The sequence below is a fragment of the Pteronotus mesoamericanus genome, unplaced genomic scaffold (assembly GCF_021234165.1).
Source record: "Pteronotus mesoamericanus isolate MK-2021 breed Mesoamerican mustached bat unplaced genomic scaffold, CSHL_Meso_final contig_55, whole genome shotgun sequence".
Taxonomy (NCBI): Eukaryota; Metazoa; Chordata; class Mammalia; order Chiroptera; family Mormoopidae; genus Pteronotus; species Pteronotus mesoamericanus.
The window spans coordinates 1008880-1026099 of NW_026555198.1; the positions used below are offsets into that span (position 1 = coordinate 1008880).

General features: G+C 36.9%; 1 pseudogene; it reads left to right on the forward strand.

The window, feature by feature from the left end:
- The first annotated feature begins 7994 nt into the window (after nucleotides 1-7994).
- On the forward strand, nucleotides 7995-8107 carry LOC129075562 (uncharacterized; annotated as a pseudogene).
- Nucleotides 8108-17220: the final 9113 nt, after the last annotated feature.

Consider the following 17220-nt stretch of genomic DNA (forward strand, 5'->3'; position numbering starts at 1 on the left):
GATATTTTTACAAAGATTACAATGTTAGGTTCATTTCCTCATCTTTGATGTGTTGTTTTATATAAATTTGTTTGGCCCTTTGGGTCATGGGCATATTGGAACGGGGCTCCAGTTTCCCCAAACCATGATCATCCAGAGTTGGAGGACTGAAAACAAAAAGAAAACATGAAGAAATACATCTTTTGTCTCCAATTACAATTACAAATCTGGGATCATATTAAATAGACAACCTATTGAGCATCTAGTAGCTGTCTCCATCCACTATGTATTATTTTCCCTTTGTTGAAAACCAATGGTGGAGGTGAGGAAGCAGAGCTGAGGTAAGAAGGAGGTTGTTGGAGACACAGTAATTAAGAAGAAGACATAAATATGAATACCCATTCTGCCTTTCCCTGGCATTGTGAATTTGGGCAGGTCCTTAGCCTTTATGAATTTCAGAGTCATTATCTGTAAAAATACCAGCTCTTTTTGTTATGGGGAATAGAAAGGGAGTAGCCATAGAGCGAGACAGAGATTAAGTTTAGGAGTCAGTGAAGGTAAAAAACAAATGATTATGGCAAGGGGGTAGGGAGCTTAGGGGGCAAGTGAAAAATAGCTCCTCAGTCAACAGAGGATAATGCAGAAGAGACATTTGGATTAGGCTAGAAGAAGGCCACTGAGGACATCAGAGCAGTTTTTATGGGGTGCTGAAGAGAAAAACCAGATTGCATGGGCTTCAGAAAGGAATCGGTGGTAGAAAAACAAGACAATGAGATTTCTCTTTTCTCCAGCTGTGAAAGGTGGGACCTGGGAGCATGTGACTTCTTGGTGTTCTGCTGACCATGCACTGGGGAGGATTGCTTCCCACTGCCACTTCTAAGTCTTATCTCATTTCTCCTTTAGAGTCTCTGTTTCTTTTTTTCCATCCTCTTTAAAAAAACGTTTATTGAATTTATTGAGTAACATTGGTTAATTAAATTATATAGGCTTCAGGGGTACTATTCTATAATACGTCATCTGTATATTGTATTGTGTGTTAACCACCCCAAGTCAAGTCTCTTTCCATCACCATTTATCTACCCTTTACCCTCCCCTACCTCTCCCCACCCTCTTCCAGTCTGGTAATCACCATACTGCTTTCTATGTTTCCTTACCTGAAAAAGATAAAAATTCATTATTGATTTCATAGGTTTTAGAATATTGAAGGTGACATTCATGTAAAATGCCTGTCCTGTACAATGATATGACAGTAAATATTAGCTGCTATTATTATATTATTTTTATGTTTTAGAACTATAGAAGGGCAGGTTAGTTAGAAATGGCTAGTGTTGTGAGTGGATCAAGGACGAGGGATTCAGGACTCTGGTAATCAACACTGTGCCAAATTTTGTATGGTTGGGCATATAGTAAGAAGCAAGATACAGTGTTCCTGCCCTTATGGATCTTATGAACTAGTTGGGGGAGTAATGTCAAGGAGGTTGTGGTAAATGTTAGGGCAGGGAAAGCAGAGGGTGCTATGAACCTCATGTGTTACATACAGTTAGTGAAGGAATTAAGATTCTCCTTTTTCCTTCTCCAGTACTCCCTGCCAACCCTATTGCCATTTTTCGAATATAAATTCTGGATTCAGGAAATAAGGTTGGGTCTACCTGTGCCCACTAAAGTGGTACTCTATCGTATCCATGGATTTAGGCATTCTTTCATTGGCTGGTATTGTTAACTGCCCTTTGAGGAAGAATCCAGAGATGGCCCAACCTGCTTAATTTTTAAATGAATAAATCCTAATGTAAATGCTCTTAGCACAGTCTCTGAAACTTACTATAAAGACAATCACTATAATAACAATGAGCCTTTCATAGAAATCATTACAGAAATTCAATTTTCTGTCAGCCACTTAACAGCTAAGTTACTTAAGATTCATAGCTGACTAGGGAGCAATTAGGACTGTATTTTAATGAATACACATAAACTCAGAGGTTTCTACCAGGAAGAAAGGCTAAGTTAGTAAATAGTGGAAATGACTTTTAGCTTTAATTTAGAATATCACATGCTTCTTAGAATAAAACACAATTAAACAAATCCTTAACTTACGCACTAATTACAACATGCTGTATTAATCACCTTTTTACTCACAACACACTCATCATTCAGTTTGACAAGCAAACTGCATGGGAGACAGCTACAGATTTTTAAATGACTATTGAACAGCTAAACCTACCAGCCATTTAACAGAAATAGGAACACCCAGACAAACTGAATTGATTAACTTGCATGTTCTTATGAACCCTAGCAACTTGGAATTTAGCACCTTTAGAACCTGTATCTAAAGGAGAAGGGACTAAAAGGGAAAAACCTAGGGACTGAAGGGATTTTTGTATACTCCCACATTTCAAGGTTATAAATACCTCATTTTCCAATTGCTTGGAACATATGTTTGTTAGTTCTGAACCCCACAGGCTATTTTAAGACCCCCATAGTTTGCAAAGTTCCATACCTAATTATTTCTGGGAGTCTCCGTGGGTTCTATTCATTAGAAAGACAGTTTAGGATTGTATGTCAGTTTGGATGCTCTGGGAAGCAAAGATGGAGTCTGAATGGCAAGACACTTATTCAGAGTAGTGCTTATGTAAGATCAAGGGGAGGAAGGCCTAGAGTGGGCAGGGAGAGTCTTCAGATTACACTGCTGATTTAGCTCCTGTAAGAAGAGGGTGCAAGGAAGGAGGAATGTTTATGAAGAGCCTCAGGCATTGGGACAACCAATCAAGGTGGAGTCATAGGTAAACATGCTTTGCCTCCTTGCACAACTACAGCAAAAATTATAACTACACTACAAAGAAAATATTACCCAATTTTGTCAGAAAATCGAGCTGTATGGAAGTCAGACAACCAAGGATTTAAAGAAGCCACATTCATCCAGATGGGTAGGAGGAGCAGAGATGCATGGACAGGTGGAGAGGCTTGGAAAGGAGGAGAGTCATGGAGCCATGTATTAGTGTGGAGAGCTGGTGGGTTAGGTGGCCACAATTCACATATGTAGGATAAAAATCGGGAGGGATACCTCAGGAGTGAGTGATCCCATCCCCAGACCAGACCACCCAGCCCAAGGATCCAGCACCAGGAAGATAAGTCCCCATAACTTCTGGCTATAAAAACCACTGGGGGTTGGGGTGTCAAAAGAAACTGCAAGATTCTCAGGAGAATCCACTTAAAAGGCCTGCGAAGGTCTCAGGACTTATGCAGACCCATCCCCTCTGGGAATCAGCACCAGGGCAACAGCTGAAAGGGCACAAGCCTCATATAGGGAGAAAGTGAAGAGACTGGCAACAGGTCAAGTGCTGGGAGACAGCTTCCTCCTAGGCAAATCTCCAGAGGCCAGGCAGCAGCATTGTCCCCTTACTGAGCCCTCCCCCACACAGAGTCAAAAAGCAGTGAAACAGGTTGCCCTGCTCTGGAGATTATCTAAGGCTCTGCCCCACACAATTTATAGATTCATTTTCTACAATAGGCCATGCTACTAAGACAGGGAGTCAAAGCAGCTCTACTTAATACACAGAAACACACACAGGGAGGCTGTCGAATTGAGGAGACAAAGAAATATGGTCCAAATGAAAGAGCACAACAAAACTCCAGAAAAAGAACTAAACCAAATGGAGATAAGCAACCTATAAGATGCACAGTTTAAAATACTGTTTATCAGGATGATCAAAGAACTCACTGGATACTACTGCAACAGCATGAAAAAAACCCAGGAAGAAATGAAGATTTATGTGAAATAAAGAAAACTCTACAGGGGACTAACAGTGGAGGGGGTGAAGTGGAGAATCAAATCAATGACTTGGAACATAAGGAAGAAAAAAGCATTTAATCAGAACAGCAAGAAGTAAAAGGATTAAAAAAAAAAACGAGGATAAGCTAAGGAACATCTGGGACATCTCCAAATGTACCAACATCCAAATCATGGGGGTGGGTGTCAGAAGGGGAAGAGGAAGAGCAAGAAATTAAAAACTTATTTGAAAAAGTAACAAAAGAAAACTTCCCTACTTTGGTGAAGGAAATAGATATAGAAGTCCAGGAAGCACAGAGTCCCAAACAAGTTGGACCAAAAGAGGTCTACACCAAGACACATCGTAATTAAAATGCCAATAGTCAGAGATAAAGAGAGGATCTTAAAAGCAGCAGGAGAAAAGCAGATTGTTATGTACAAAGGAGTTCCCATGAGGCTGTCAGCTGATTTCTCAAAAGAAACTGCAGGCTAGAAGGGACTGGCAAGAAGTATTCAAAGTCATGAAAAGCAAGGACTACAACCTAGATTACTCTATCCAGCGAAGCTATCATTTAGAATTGAAGGGCAGATAAAGTGTTTCCCAGACAAGGTAAAACTAAAGGAGTTCATCAGCATCAAGCCATTATTATATGAAATGTTAAAGGGACTTATGTAAGGGAAAGAAGATCAAAACTATGAACATTAAAATGGCAACAAATTCAATTCACAGCTATCAACAACTGAATCTAAAATGCAAACTAAGCAAACGAGCAGAAGATGAATAGAATAATAGATATGGAGATGATTTGGGGGCCTTATCACCTGGGAGGGCGAAAGGAAGAATGAAGGAAAAGGTGCAGGGTTTAAGAAGTACAAATTGGTAGGTACAAAATAAACAAGAGGATGTTAGGAAAAGTATAGGAAATAAAGAAGCCAAAGAATTTATATCCATGACTCATGGACATGAGCTAAGCAAGGGATTGCTGGAAGGAATGGGGGTACTAGGCAGAGGAGGGGGCAAAGGGGGAAAATTGGGACAAGTGTAATGGCATAATCAAAGAAATATATTTAATAAAAAGAGCCTCAGACATTTGTATAGCTGGGAGAAAATCTTGGCCTGCCCAACAGGGACCTCTGGCACCAAGATTTCCCATAGAGGAGGTTCATGTTGGGCAGCACTGGCCAGGCCCGACCCCCCCACCCCACCACTTTCAGACACTGGGAGGAGGCACCCTGGAGAGCATGGCCTCAGCTCAAATGCTGCAGCAGATCCCTAAGCTCAGCTAACTGCACTCCTCTCAGGATCAACCATTGCTTTCTGAAAGGAGATCACAGCAGCTCACCTATGTGGTGTCACAAGCATAAATCTCAGAATTTGGTGTTTTCAATGACATGCTTGAAAAAAGGATATTCCCAGTGGCTTTAATACTTTAAAGTATTAAAATGTGAGTGTATTAGAATCCAGAAAAAGGCCTGCAAAGGCAAATTTTCCACTGGGAAATTTCTGCTGTAGTCAACTGTATTGAATGTAGAGTCCTTCACCAAGATTTTAAGAGGGTTATTTATTAAGTATATAAATTAAAAACCTCAAGAGTAACTGAAATTATTTGCTTCATTTAAAATAGGATTTGAAACCTTAGATATACAAAAATGCTTATAACATGCCAAGTAGCAATCTTTACCATTTAGGTAGAAGAGATTCAGCCTGCTAAAAAACACATACAATTGTAAAGGACTTTTCCTTAATTATGAAAATATTGAGTATGACTTATATAAAGGGGCTATTGCATGAAAAGTTTGTGTGTAGTGCTTTAGTGTGTAAAATGCCTATTTTCCCTGAATATCTACACTGAAAAAAAGTATAATCAGGCTTTTTTCCCCTCAAGCATAATGAAAAGTGTACGTTGATCAACAGGTATACTACCCTATCCATGATTTATCACTTGTAATCCTCAAAACATCCTCAGGAGATAGACACTATTTTGATGCCCATTTTATGGACACAAACTGAAAATGAGACTTTAAGTAGATGGCTTAGCTTTTTTTCTTATGGAAAGTGGCAAGATGAAAGTCTGTCAGATTCTGGAGACTGCGTGCCAAAATGCCATATACCACACTGCTTATCATTATGAGTTCAACAGAGAATTCTTTATATACAGCAAAATAATGAATCTAATTGTATCCAAAATAACTTGTGTCTTCTAAAAATGCCCCTTTACTCTCTTGTTGTTGATTTTCAGTATATTTCGTTGTTCATTAACATGAGCAAATTATAACCTAGCTGCCTCCCTTAAACTGTACACCAAATTTTGTGCAGAAGGAAACTTTTCTGGAGAGACAATATAGATTTAATAAAATTCTCAAAGAGAATAGATTATTTAGTACTTTAATTTCCAACTGTTTAGAGATTTTACTGTTATCTTTCTGTTATTGATTTTAGTTTGATTTCATTTAGTTTGATTTCATTTGGTTTGGACAAAACACACTGCACAATTTTAGTTCTTTTACATTTGTTGAGGTTTGTTTCATGGGCCAGGATATGGTCTACCTTGCTATTTGTTCAATGAGTAATTAAAAATAATGTATATATGTTGTTGTTGAGTAGAGTGTCCTACAAATATTGATTAGATCTTGCTGGTTGATGGTGCTGATTTCTCCTATATCCTTGGTGATTTTTAAAATCTAGATGTTCTATTAGTTGTTGAGAGAGCAAGTTGAACTTTCCAAATATAATTGTGGGTTTGTCTATTTTTTTCAGTTCTGTCAGTTTTGGACTTATGTGTTTTTGCAGTTCTGTTGTTTGGTGCATATACATTTGTGACTGCTATGTCTTAACTGTGAATTTACCCTATTTTCAATACATAATATACTTTCTGTCTCAGGAAATTTTCTTTGCTGTCAAGTCTACTTTATCTGATACTAATTTAGTCACTTCTGCTTTCTTTTTCTTGATGTATTTTTTTATGCTTTCACTTTCAACACGTTTATATCATTATATTTGAAGCACATTTCTTTGGATAGCATAGTGTATGGCAATATTTTTAAATACACTCTGCCGTGCTCTGTATTTTCTTTTTAGTTTTTATTTATTTATTTTTAAAGAGAGTTGAAGGAAAGGAGAAAGAGTGGGGGAGAAACATCAATGCATTGTTGCCTCTTGTGCACCCCTACTGGGAACCTGGACTGCAACCCAGGCACGTGCCCCAACTTGGAATTGAAGTGACAATCCCCTGGATCTCAGGCCAGCACTCAATCCACTGAGCAACAATATCCAGGGCTATGCTCTGTCTTTTAATTGGTGTACTTAAACCATTAATTATTAATATGTCAGGGTTTAAATCTGCCATTTTATTTTTTATTTGTTCTCTTTGCTTTTCAGCTGTTTTCTTTTTTCTGACTTCTCATTTGTTACTTGAGCATTTTTGAATTCCCTTTTCATTTATTTTTACTGTTTTTGAGCATAACTCTATACAGATTTTTAAAATATTGCTCTAGATATTATATATACATATAACATTGTATTCTATGTCATTATTTTACCAATTAGAGTGACATATACAGACCGTACCTCCTTTTGTATCACTTTACCCTGCCTAAATTATAACATAATTATCTTTTAAAAAAATTTTATTTTTTGTTCAAATACATTTGTCTCCACCTCCCCGCCACCACTTTTCCCTGCCCCCTCCCCCACCCCCTCCCTCAATCCTTCCCCACTTTGGCTTTGTCCGTGGATCCTTTATACATGTTCCTTGACTTGACCCTTCCTTTCCCTTTCCCCGCCCCTTCTCCCTCCTTCCCTCTTGACTCTGGTGGTTTCTGTTTTCTTTCAATGTTGCTGGTTATATTTTCCTTGCTTGTTTGTTTTGTTGGTTAGGTTCCACTTATAGGTGAGATCATATGGTATTTCTCTTTCACCTCCTGGCTTATTTCACTTAGCATAATGCTCTCCAGTTTCATCCATGCTGTTGCGAAGGGTAGTAGCTTTTTCTTTCTGTTTCATAATATGGTACATTGTGTAAAATGTACCATAGTTTTTTGATCCACTCATCTACTGATGGGCATTTAGGCTGCTTCCAACACTTGGCTATTGTAAATTGTACTGCTATGAACATCCAAGGAAGAGATTCAGAGGGCCCAGAGACATATGAAAGGATGCTTAACATCACTAGCCATCAGAGAAATGCAAATTAAAAGTACAGTGAGATACCACTTCACACCAGTCAGAATGGCCATCATAAACAGATCAATAATTGCTTCTCGGCCTTTTGGCTAAGATCAAGTGTAGTATCTGTTCTTATCAGTTTAATAAACAGATCAACAAACAAAAGGTGCTGGTGAGGCTGTGGAGAAAAGGGAACCCTAGTGCACTGTTGGTGGGAATGCAGACTGGTGCAGTCATTGTGGAAAACAATATGGAATTTCCTCAAAAAGCTAAAAATGGAACTGCCTTTTGACCCAGCAATTCCACATAATTATCTTAAATTCAGGGTGGAGCAAAGTAGGTTTACAGTTGTGAGCACATGAAACACAGAGTTATTCTCATATTATTATATGTTAATTATTGTATTTTCTATACAAAAAACTATATACCCACTTTCCCCACCCTGAATTTCCTCTATTTAGAATCACATCAGAGAGTGCTATAATTTTGCTTCAACTATCAATATGATTTAGAAAAATGAAAAGGATAAGGAAAAGCTTTGTTATCACCCCTATTTTTACTCCCTGTTTTCTTCCTTCCCTAAATTCCAAGTTTCCTTATGTATCATTTCATTTCTGTTTAGAGAACTACCTTTAGCTATTTTATTAAGGTAGGCTTGATGTTGAAAAAATCTGTTAGTTTTCCTCCACCTGAAAAATCTCTTTATTTCCTCTTTATTCCTGAAGAATGTTTTTGCTGGGTATGGGATTACGGTTTTATAGACTTTACTGCACTTGAAAAATATTGTGCTGCCTCTGTTTGGCTTTCATAGTTTCTGAATAGAAATCTGCTGTTATTTGAAGTGTTTCCCTATATATTAGGTATCATTTTTCTTTGGATGCTTTCAATTTTTTCTTTGTCTTTAGTTTTCAGAAGTTTAATTATGTTATGTCATGGCATGAACTTCTTTGGGGTTATTCCATTTGTGGTAAACTCAGCTTCTGTACACTGTAAGTTTATATTTCTTTTCTAAAGTTAGGAAGTTTTCAGTTATTATTTTTTCAAGTATTATTTTTTCTGTTCAATACATATATTTATTTTTTATTTTTTCATTGTTCAAATTACAGGCTTGCTCTCTTCCTTCTCTACTAGGGCTCTGATGACATGTTCAAATTTTTAAACCTGTTTTTCTCGTTCTGTTGAGTAATATCTATTTTTCTATCTTCAAATTCACTTATTCTTTCCCTGTACTTCCATTTCTCACTCTTATACAGAGAGCTTTTAATTTAATTTTTTATTGTTCATTTATAGTTGTCCTTAGTTTTGCCCCTTATTCTCCCCTGCCCTACCCAGCCTCAACATCCCACAGTCAATCCTCCCCACTCAGTTGTCTGTGACCATGAGTCCTCTATTCATGTTCATTTGTTTGCCCCTTCCTCTTCTTTCCCCCATTACACCCCTCCTCCCTACTTTAGGTCACTGTCAGTTTGTGCTTTATTTCCAGGTCTCTGGTTCTATTTTGCTCATTTGTTTGCTCTGTTGAGTAAGTTCCACTTATAGGCGAGATGATATGGTATTTGACTTTCACTGTCTGGCTTATTTCACTTAGCATAATGCTCTCCAGTTCCATCCATGCTGTTGCAAAGGGTAGGAGTTTCTTCTTTCTTTCTGTTGCATAGTATTCCATTGTATAAATGTACTATAGTTTTTTTAATCCACTCATTTATTGATGGGCACTTAAGCTGTTTCCACCACTTGGCTGTTGTAAATAAAGCTGCTATGAACATTGGGGTGCATAGGTTCTTTTGAATTGGAGATTTAGGATTCTTAGGGTATATTCCCAGCAGTGGGATCACTAGATTGAAAAGCAGTTCCATCTTTAGTTTTGGGAGGAAATTCCATGGTGTTGTCCACAGTGGCTGCACCAGTCTGCATTCCCACCAACAGTGTACTAGGGTTCCCTTTTCTCCACAACCTCACCAGCATTTGTTGCTTGTTGATTTGTTTATGATGGCCATTATGAACACTGTGAAGTGGTATCTCATCATGGTTTTTTAAATTTTTTTTAGATTTTAAATCATGTTTATTTTATTACAGTTATCTCAATTTTCCCCCTTTACCCCCCCTCCACCCATCCCCCCCCCGCCGCCACTCCTACGGTCAATTCCCACTCTGTTGTCCATGTCCATGGGTCATTCATACATGTTCTTTGTCTAGTCCCTTCTCCTTCTTTCCACCATTGTCCTCCTTCCCCATCCCCTCTGGTCACTTTCAGTCTGCTCCATGTTTCCATGCCTGTGGTTTATTTTGTTCATTAGTTTATTTTGTTGAACAGATTCCACTTATAGGTGAGACTATATGGTATTTGTCTTTCAGCAACTGGCTTATTTCCCTTAGCATAATATTCTCCAGTTCTATCCATGTTGTTGCAAAAGGTAAGAGTTCCGTCTTTCTTTCTTTCCCTTCCTTCCTTCCTTCCTTCTTTCCTTCCTTCCTTCCTTCCTCTTTCTTTTCTTTCTTTCTTTTTCTTTCTTTCTTTCTTTCTTTCTTTCTTTCTTTCTTTCTTTCTTTCTTTCTTCCTTCCTTCCTTCCTTCCTTCCTTCCTTCCTTCCTTCCTTCCTTCCTTCCTTCCTTCCTTCCTTCCTCTTTCTTTTCTTTCTTTCTTTTTCTTTCTTTCTTTCTTTCTTTCTTTCTTTCTTTCTTTCTTTCTTTCTTCCTTCCTTCCTTCCTTCCTTCCTTCCTTCCTTCCTTCCTTCCTTCCTTCCTTCTTTCCTTCCTTTCTTCTTCCTTTCTATTACATTTTAAAATGCAGATTGATTTTATTTTTTTAATGTCAAAGTCAATTATAAAATATTAAGAAATTTAAAAACATTATAAAGTCTCAGCAATTAAAACAACATGACACCAGCACAGAAATAATCAAGTAGATCAATGAAAAATAATGAGCATTCTAGAAACTAACATATATATCTAACAATGTAATATATGATTAAATTGATATTTCAAATCCATGGGGAAAATAAAGCTTTTACTTTGCATTTCTCTGATGGCTAGTGATGCTGAGCATCCTTTCATATGTCTCTGGGCCCTCTGTATGTCCTCCTTGGAGAAGTGTCTGTTCAGAACCTTTGCCCATTTTTTAATTGGATTGTTTATCTTCCTGGAATGGAGTCGTGTGAGTTCTTTATATATTTTGGAGATCAAACCCTTGACTGCAGTATTATTGGCAAATATGTTTTCCCATATGGTTGGCTCTCTTTTCATTTTGCTGATGTTTTCTTTACACATGCAGAAGCATTTTAATTTGATGTAGTCCCATTTGTTTATTCTTTCTTTTATAACCCTTGCTGTAGGGGAACTATTTGTGAAAGTGTTGCTGCATGGAATATCTGACATTTTCTTGCTTATGTTCTCCTCTAAGACTTTTATGGTGTCACAATTTATATTTAAGTCTTTTATCCATCTTGAGTTTGTTTTTGTGTATGGTATAAGTTGGTGGTTGAGTTTCATTTTTTTTTTTCATGTAGCTGTCCAGATCTCCCAATACCATCTGTTTTAGAAGCTATTTTTGCTCCATTTTATGCTTCTGCCCACTTTGTTGAATATGAAACTTGGCTTTCTACTTGTCTTTCTCTGACACCATCCTGATGGGGGTGCTGTGGTGCCTTGTTGTAGCATTCCAAGAATGGAAGTCCAGGTTTCCTATTTGGCTTTTGTTGGTGTGGGTGGTAATAGGATCACTTTTTTTTTCTTGTTGTATTTGGCTGGAGTAGAGTGATTACTGACTAATTTTTTTTTCCTTACTAGGTTGCCCCTTTCTTGGTCTTTTGGCAAGAGAGAGAAAGTTTGTGGGTTTTTTTTTTCTATCTGCTTCTATTGGTGCTTCCAAGTTATCAGCTCCATGAGTTCTGTCTGGGATATCTGAGGCAAGGAGAAAATCCAAGTAACTAGTACTGTTTTGTTGTTCCTTGGGTCCCAAGGTGCCTACTACCTGTCTGCTTTCTTCTTTCTATATTTCAGCGTCTACTTACAATTGTTTTTCATATAGTGTTAAAGTGTCTAGGGCTTTGGTTGTACTTAGAGAGAGGAATGGGGAATTACTCTATCTTCCTGGAAGCAGAAGCCAAAAGTTATACTGTTTAAAAATTCCTTATGACAAGATATTCTTACTTCTTTGGCACCTGGCTTTACAATGATCTTCCATGAAACTATCTAGAATTTTTGTTATGTTGCCTGAAGTTTTACCAATTAGAGTATCATTTAGGTTAATCAGGTTCTTCTGAAAATATTAGACATTTTTCCCATACCATGTTGAATAAAAGTTTTTATGGGGGAAAGAACTATAGAAAGAACTAGAGAAGAACTATATTTATTTTTGTAGAATGGAGCAGCAATCCAGGGATGGAAGTTTGGCAAAGTTTTGTAATGGGTTCATTGTGACAAATAGTCATCTGCATGTATTCTCCACTTTCTGATTAAATTCCCAGGCTTTCCTAAATATTCAGTTCTCCCTTTAACTGCAGAGGATTGGCTTGATGAAGTTCCAGATATAAAATTTGTTGTTTGAATTCATGATGTTGATATCATGGTGCAGCCTTGACATTTAATATACTGATACACTAGAATTTAACAGTGTCTTCTTTTTCTATTGAAAAAAACTACAAAAGTCACCCAACCATGGAATTCATGGGTCTTTACATTTAACATTAAGCATTATTACATGTAATTCCATAATGGAAAAAGACTGTATACATATGTTTAGTAGTATTACTATACTTTAAAAAGTTGTTTTAAAAATATGCATTCCTAAGTCTCCTAAGTATTTGGCTTAGAGTGTAAAGGAGGAAGGTATAAGGGTGAACCATAAGAAACTATGGTTTTTGTAAGTTAAAAAGGTAAAATCTCAACAATTTCAAATGATTCAATCAATAAAATCCTCAGAAAATTTTATTGGGCATCGCACTAGAAATTGAAAGGGAATTTATAGAAAAAATTGACATTTCTAGTGAGAGGGAAACACTTTTGAATGGAAATGTATATCTTGGCCATGCCAAGATTTCTCTCTTACAATAAAAAACAAAATAAAACAAAAAACCTTACTGCGGTTTCAAAAAAAAAACCCCAGAAAATTAAAATTATAGAATGATAGATTTGCTAATGCCACTGAAAAAGAAACTATTAGTCAAATTTAGTGATTTAACGACTTTTCAAGAGTTTACATATAAAAATTCCTAAATGAAAAGACACAAAATGGGTTAAAAGAACGGTAATCATTTATAAAGTCCTGAAAATAAGGCTAATTCATTTGTATTATTAACACCATTAAATAGGCATATTAAATAATGTGTTTTAGCTGTTGCCTCCTAAATGGAATTATGTTTCAAATGAATTTTTAACATAATACTAATCATAACAGCCTTATTACTTAAGTTTCTCAGCCTCTACACTGCTAAAAGGGCAACTAAAATTTCCTCCCCACTTATATTCCATCATTACCAAAAATATACTTAAAAAAAGTACATATATTTACATTAGAGTCATAAAAATTTTTGCATTGTTTCTTTAACTAATGAACTGTCCTCTTACCAATGCCATCCCAACAAAAAAAAAAAAACCCGAAAAACAAACAAATAAAAACAAGACCACTAGACCAAACTGATGGGCTATGCTTTACTAATTGAAGACATAACCATATTTAAAAATGGTACTTTAGATATAAAATTTACTAAACATAATCAATGAAGTAAATGCAGATTTTTCAAGTGTGTGTATGTGTGCTGTATTTGAACTGGGTGATGGTGTACTTGTAAAAAAAATAGACATTTCAGCAATTGTACTTCATTTGGTCAGACCTAGTATCTATAATTATCTTAAGACGGCAAATTTGAAAGATTATAGGTTATTTCCTACCCTTTCATCACAATTTTTCCAAAGTAAGAAGGAACCTGTCTTCTGTGGTTTATGTCTCAGTAAGAAAGGATCTTCTCTAATAGTTCCAAGGAGAAGTTTTGGCTTATTGATCATCCCAAATGCTTCTCACCTGACAAATCCTAAGTGAAGTCTATTTAGGGGAGCCACACTATCACAACTGTAACCTAATTCACAATATTGGGGTTTAGAGTTGCAAAATCATCACTTTGCAAGCATCTTAGGTAATTATAGAATCAGAGCATTTAGAGCTCACGTGTTAGAAATCCTCTTGTAAGAGCCACACTACATAGATAGGGATGGTGGGGAGGATGGGTTTTCATGGCCTTCTCCTCCCTCTTAGTTCCATGATAAAGTATGGAAAATAAACCCCTGCTTGACCTACCTAAGGTGAATTATCTGTCCGGGAGTCCTCTCCTGGTTCTTTACCTTGCCCAATGAAAGAATCTATGGGGCCTTGTAAGTTAAATCCCTTTGGGCTTGTAAACTAGAGATGTTTTATTTCAACAGTGTGGTTTAAATACTTGAATATCACAATATATGACCAATGTGGGAGAAAAGGTTTCTTCTCCCAACTTTTATGGGGTGTGACTCTTAACCACTTTTATAATGTTCAAGGTATATACAAGAATATGTATTGTAATAATTATAGGTGTGTATTTTTTGCCAAGACTGTAGTTTCTCTATCTTGAGAAGGAAAATGTTTTCATAAATTGTTTTTATTTTATAAATACTAATAAAATAATATGAAAGAAAAAAGTTTTGTGGTGAGAAATTTAGAGCTGAAGTGAAGGCTGTGGGTACTCAGGGATCAGGACAATAGGAGGAAAATGCCAGGTGATGGAAGACAGATAGAAGGATGTTAAAGGTAAACACCACTGATTTTTGAATTTTTGTTTGAAACCAGCTCTGCCCCTAACAATAGTAATTATCTTTTATTTTCTATCAAATGCCAGACACTTTTGGTATATTTTCTCATTAAATTCCAAAATGACTGTATAGGATTGAAATTGTAATACTCATTTTATTGAAGAACAAACAGGAGCATAACGTTTAGGTGACTTGCATGAGATTTCATAGATAATAGATGGAAGGGCACAGATTCAAACCCAGATCTGTCTGGTGCCCAAGCCAAGTTCTTAACAATGGAATATACACTCTTCCCTGTCCTTCCTAAGAATATGAGCTATTTCTCTGACAGGCCTTGGGTTCATGGAGATAGTCTCCAAAAGCAGGGTGATAGGCTTTGTAGGGCCAGCCTAGGAGCCCCTCAAGTATAGACTTTATTGAATTTATGGAAAAACACATTCTAGATCCACACAACCAATTATGAATGAACCTTTAAAACACAACCCATTTATAATATTGGAGCAGTTTATATTTTTCAACCACACACTAGTGCTTCTCTCTCTCTCTCTCTCTCTCTCTCTTTTTTTTTCTCAAGGCTGCATTTTCATGCAAACTAAAGAGACAATCAAGTTAGCAATCTTCTTATTTCTCTTTCAGGTAATGACCCAGTATTTTCCTTCAGGCTCATCCAAGCTCTTAGGACTATTGCAATCATTTTAAAAACATTTCCTTTAGGCAAGAAACAGTTTTGTCTATATTCTGCCATGAAACCTAATGATGGGAGTTTAATTGATTCAATAATCACAACAGAAGGGACCTCAGGGGGCCATTTAAATGTGGCCTAGCTGAGGTGGCTGAGGCCTCATTAGAACTAGGGCCATAAGAAATTGTGTTTTTCGTTTCCAAAGACAAAAGTACACTCTGCCCCCTTGATCTTATATGCAAGAGCCTCCCAGCACTTGTACACTCTGGGGATTGGGAAGCCAGACAATTGCAGTGTAATTGGGCAAAAGAACAAAAATCTATCAAAATCTGATGGGCTGTATTTTTATTCCAGTTATGACAAAAACTCCAATGATATTGAAGATGTATTAATATTGAAGCTGTAGCAAATGGGCTATATAAATGTAAATCCAAGGGCTTTCATTCTGTGAGCAAAGGTCAGTCACTGTGGTACAGCATAGACACACAGAGGTCAATGTCTGTAACAGCATTCAGGTTTATGTGAGACAGAATCCAGAATCTAAGTTTTTACTTCATATCCAGATAATGTCATATGGTCCCACATGTCCTGAATACTGTTGTGGAGTTCTTATTGATAGTTTTACAGTAATAAAAAATAAAATTGTTATTAATTTATTGGTCCTTGATAATATTATGCTAAGTGAATAAGTCAGAAAAAGATAAGAACAATATGATTTCACTTGTATGTGGGGCATGAAACTGAAACTCGTAGAGAAAACAGTATGGTGGTTACCAGAGGAAAGGGTGTGGGATGTAGTAAAGGGTAAAAGGGGCCAAATATATAGTGAAAGAAGATAATTAGACTTTGCACAGTAGGAACACAATGCCATATACAGGTCATATATCATAGAAATCTACACATGTCAATATGGTCAATTACTATTTGACAAAGGGGAGAGGAATATAAAATGGAATAAAAATAGCCTCTTCAATAAATGGTGTTGGAAGATCTGCACAAGTACATGCAAATAATGAAACTAAACCACCAACTTACATCATATACAAAAATAAACTCAAGATGGATAAAAGACTTAAATATAAGTTGTGACACCATGGAAGTCTTAGAGGACTAAATAGGCAAGAAAATTTCAGATATCCCATACAGCAATATTTTCACTGATATATCCCCTAAGGAAAGGGATATGAAGGAAAGAATAAACAATGGGACAACATCAAGTTAAAAGCTTCTGCATGGTTAAGGAAAACAGGAAAATGAAAAGGGAACCAACCATATGGAAAAATCTAACTGCCAATGATACCTCAGACAAAGGTTTGATCTCCAAAATATATAAAGAACTCACACTGCTCCACACCAGGGAGACATACAATCCAATTAAAAAATCGGCAAATAACCTGAACAGATACTTCTCCAAGGAGGACATACACAGGGCCCAGAGACATATGAAAAGATGCTCAACATCACTAGCCATCAGAGACATGCAAAGTAAAACCACAATGAGATACCACTTTACCCCAGTCAGAATGGCCATCATAACCAAATCAACAAAGAACAAGCACTGGCGAGGGTGTGGAGAAAAGGGAACCCTAGGGCACTGTTGGTGAGAATGCAGACTGGTGCAGCCACTGTGGAAAACACCATGGAATTTCCTCAAAGAACTAGAAGTGAAACTTCCCTTTGACCTGGCAATGCCACTGCTGGAATTATACCCTATGAATCCCGAATCAACAATTCAATAGAACCTATGCACCCCAATGTTCATAGCGGCGCAATTTACAATAGCCAAGTTCTGGAAACAGACTAAGTGCCCATCAATAAATGAGTGGATCAAAGAACTGTGGAACATTTACACAA